Raw genomic sequence first — 4568 nt, 5'->3', positions numbered from 1 at the left:
AAGAAACATTAGAAATTAGAAGAAATGCACAATAAATTTAAATTCTGAAACTCAAATAATTGAAGAAAAAGCGGTTGAACTTACCATGCGATCTCCGAGAGTGGCAATAGATTGAGCACCCAAGTTATGCTTGTAGATGCCCTTCCCTTTACGGTCGCTCCTGCGGTTGGTGGAGTTGGTGGAAGAAGTTTCTTTCGTCTCCTCCTTATCCCAATGCGCACACAACTCCTTCCAGACCGTATCGTTCATCGACTTTGGGACCTTTTAATTAAAAAAAAAGAAAAAGTTTAATAAATTAAAAAATAGTTTAATAAATTAAAAAATTGTTTAATAAATTAAATCGAACCTTATTGATTTCTCACTTCTTCTTCCACTCGTGGATCTGCTTCCCATAGTTGTCCATTACTTTATGGACGAAGTGGTGATAGATAAAGAGCGTCTCATCGGAATTCCAGTTGAACTCTTGCTGAAAAAAAAACACAATTAGTAGAAAATTTATATTAAAGATTAAAAATATAAGTAAAAATTAGAATACTTACCGCAAACTGACGAAACCACAGAACCTGCTTGTCGGTTGGGAAGTGAGTGAAAGTCGGATGTCCACTGTCGAGGGCCGAGTACATCATACGGTTGATCCATGCGCTGATCCCGTTCCCGGATCGGTTGAACCTTATTAAAAGAACAAACGGTTAATAATGAATCCAAATTTAAAGAAAAAAAATGTTTAATTACCATGTTTGACCCCGTCCATGTGGATACGGAGTGAGATACGGAAGATGGTCACGACCGGGCTGTTGAACCAACTCCGCAACCCTCATCACTCCCGGAGGACCCGGAGGAACAGGAGCGGATGCAGCAGCGGGAGCGAGAGGAGCATGAGCGGGTGCAGCAGAGGGAGATGTATGGTTGGAGCTGTGGGGCGAAGGGGAATCCTGAAAATGGCTGGAATCCCGAGACTGGCTCCCCGTACCACCACGACCACGACGCTGTCGAGGCCGGGTCTGATCATCATGAGACCTGTAAATTAAAAAAAATATATTTAATAAATACAGAAATATATAAATTAATTTTTTTATTAAAAAAAAATCCTAAATAATTTAATCACAGAAAAAAATTTATATATATTAAATTTTTTTAATAAATATATAAAATAGTTCTAATAAACAAAAATAGTTTTAATAAATAAAAATTGTTTAATAATTACAAAAATAGTTTTAATAATATATATATATATATGAAAAATATTTTTAATCCCAAATAATAGTATTTAATCACAAAAAAGTTTTATAGATATTTAAAATGTTTTGTAAAATCCAAAAAATCGAATTTATATAGAATTTTTTTTTGTAAAATCCAAAAAATCGAATTTATATAGAAAATCGTTTTGTAAAATACAAAAATCGATTTTATATACAAAAATCGATTTTATAAATACAAAAAATAAAAAATTAAAAAAAATTCTAAATCAATTCAACAAAACAAATTATTCAACCAAATCACAATTCTAAACCTATTATACAACCAAATCACAATCCTAACCAATCACCCTAACAAAAATCTATCAAAACTACACAAAAACCTAACAAATAGAACCTAAGAGAGTGGGATAGGGTCCTTACATGATTTGTGTAAGAGAAGAGGGAGATCGCCGGAGATATCGTCGGAGAGGGGTTTCGCCGGAGAGGAGGGAGAGGAGGCACAGAGGAAGAAGAGAGAAATGGGGAAGAAGAAGAGGCTCGTGGTTATAAAACCTAGGGTCCGACGGACATTATCCGTCGGAATTCCGTCGGAATTCTAATTTCAATTTTCGCGAAATATTTGCCCGGTAAAATGAAAATATTCCGAGGAAATTCCGACGGATAGTAAAATATCCGTCGGAATTTCTTCGGAATATTCCGAGGAAATACCGAGGAACTAGTGTTTGGGGTTTCAAAACATCAATTTTTTTTGCCGTATTTCATTTCTTATACAATTGTAATGCATACCATTGAGGATTCTTTGTATACATGAGCATAAACCATGAAATAATAAATTTCAAAACTAATTGAAAGTATTCCCTTTACCGTTCGTTAAAAGGTATAAGTGTTTCTCTTATGTTGCGAGATTTCGTTCATACAATCGGAAAAGTGTTAATTATACGGTAAGGAACAAATTTTTGACTTCATAATGAACGTAAGACACTTAATAAGGGTTATATAGGTGTTATTCAAACGGCAAAACGTTGTTTTCGGTTTAAAAACCCTATTTCCTCGGAATTTCCTCGGATTATTCCAAGGGAACTCCGAGGAAACCCTCTTCTTCCTCGAAATTTCCTCGGAATATTCCGAGGAAATTCCGACGAACTAGTGTTTGGGGTTTCAAAACGTAATTTTTTTGAACAAAAACAAATCGATCGATTACTAAGATGGCCCGGGCCGTAAGATTGTGATCGATCGATGAGAGTATCCCATCGATCTATCGACAATCTGAATTGTTCCTCGGAATTTCCTCGGAAATCTTGTATGTTTTTTTAAAAATGCATCGATCGATGCGTTATAGAACAAAAACGCATCGATCGATTACTAGGATTTACGGGGCCGTAAGATTGTGATCGATCGATGAGAGTAACCCATCGATCTATCGACAATCTGAATTGTTCCTCGGAATTTCATCGGAAAATCTTGTATGTTTTTTTAAAAATGCATCGATCGATGCGTTATAGAACAAAAACGCATCGATCGATTACTAGGATTTACGGGGCCGTAAGATTGTGATCGATCGATGAGAGTAACCCATCGATCTATCGACAATCTGAATTGTTCCTCGGCATTTCGTCGGAAAATCTTGTATGTTTTTTTAAAAATGCATCGATCGATGCATTATAGAACACAAACGCATCGATCGATTACAAGGATGGACCGGGCCGTTAGATTGTGATCGATCGATGAGAGTATCCCATCGATCGATCGACAATCTGAATTGTTCCTCGGAATTTCCTCGGAAAATCTTGTATGTTTTTTAAAAACGCATCGATCGATGCGTTATAGAACAAAAACGCATCGATCGATTACTAGGATTTACGGGGCCGTAAGATTGTGATCGATCGATGAGAGTAACCCATCGATCTATCGACAATCTGAATTGTTCCTCGGCATTTCGTCGGAAATCTTGTATGTTTTTTTAAAAATGCATCGATCGATGCATTATAGAACACAAACGCATCGATCGATTACAAGGATGGACCGGGCCGTTAGATTGTGATCGATCGATGAGAGTATCCCATCGATCGATCGACAATCTGAATTGTTCCTCGGAATTTCCTCGGAAAATCTTGTATGTTTTTTTAAAACGCATCGATCGATGCGTTATAGAACAAAAACGCATCGATCGATTACCAAGATGGCCCGGGCCGTAAGAATGTGATCGATCGATGCGTTATAGAAACAAAACGCATCGATCGATGCGTGTTCGGAAAACAGAATTATAAGGCAAAACCCGACCTTTTTTGGATCTAAACCTTAGAACTCTCATCCCCTCCGATTTCCCCTATAATTCGCCCCCCCTTTCTCTCTCTATAATCATCCGATTTGAACAATTTTGGGCTCTATTCCACTTGATTTTTCGAGCTCTACCTGATTCCTACACTCGTCTTCACCCTAAGACAGGTATACTCCGCGAATCTCCACATTCTGAAATCGTGTTCTTGAGCAATATTTGGGTTTTGTGAATTTCTTATTTCCTTGTTGATTCCTTGATCAAATATGCATGAAACAGATGTTTAAACACGGAATAGAACACAATTGTCTGTGATCAACGAGTTTGGAACACAATTGAGATGATTTAGGGATTGAGAATTTTTTTCAATTTCGTTTTTTTTTATCACAACTCGATTTCGCCTTTCATTTTCATGTTGCTTTGAGTTCTTAATTGATTATAACCATGTTGAGAGCAATGATTCTATTTTGTAGAGAATGAAGCGCACGAAAACATCAGCAAAGAAGAACACACAAGAAGAGGGTTCGTCTCAGCGAGAGACGCAAAGGCCAAAGAAGTGGGATAAGTCTGATACGACCCACTATAACAACATGAAGAAGGTAGCCGTTCCGGCTACACAACTAGCATGTCCTGAGACGATGACAATATTGGGAATCAAAGCAGACATTGAAGGACTGTTCCAGAACATGGGTCTAGGCCAACTATGCAACCTCAAGGAACCCACTTATCCGGAGTTGGTACGCCAGTTCATAGCATCTGCATACGTCACCCGTCCCGATGATAGCCATCAGGAAGGTTTTCTGGCATTCGTAGTGCAGAAAGTATACTATGAGGTATCTTTCACAGACCTCTGCGGACTATTTGGATTGAGTGCGGGGGAGAGGACATATGGTCTTTATTGGACTTCAGAGCTGTTGAACTTCTGGGAAACGATTGGCACAGGGGTTTATAGATCTTCTCAGGCAAAGGAGTCACTTATCCGGAGCCCAGTACTGAGATATGCGACACGCCTCATTGGCTCATTGCTATACGGGACAACCACAGCCGCATCAGTCACGCAATGGGAGTTGTGCCTCCTGTACCAAGGTGTGAGG

Source organism: Brassica napus, chromosome C2 (assembly GCF_020379485.1).
Source record: "Brassica napus cultivar Da-Ae chromosome C2, Da-Ae, whole genome shotgun sequence".
Classification (NCBI taxonomy): Eukaryota; Viridiplantae; Streptophyta; class Magnoliopsida; order Brassicales; family Brassicaceae; genus Brassica; species Brassica napus.
The sequence above is the reverse complement of the archived record's forward strand: the minus strand, read 5'-3'. Positions refer to the sequence as shown.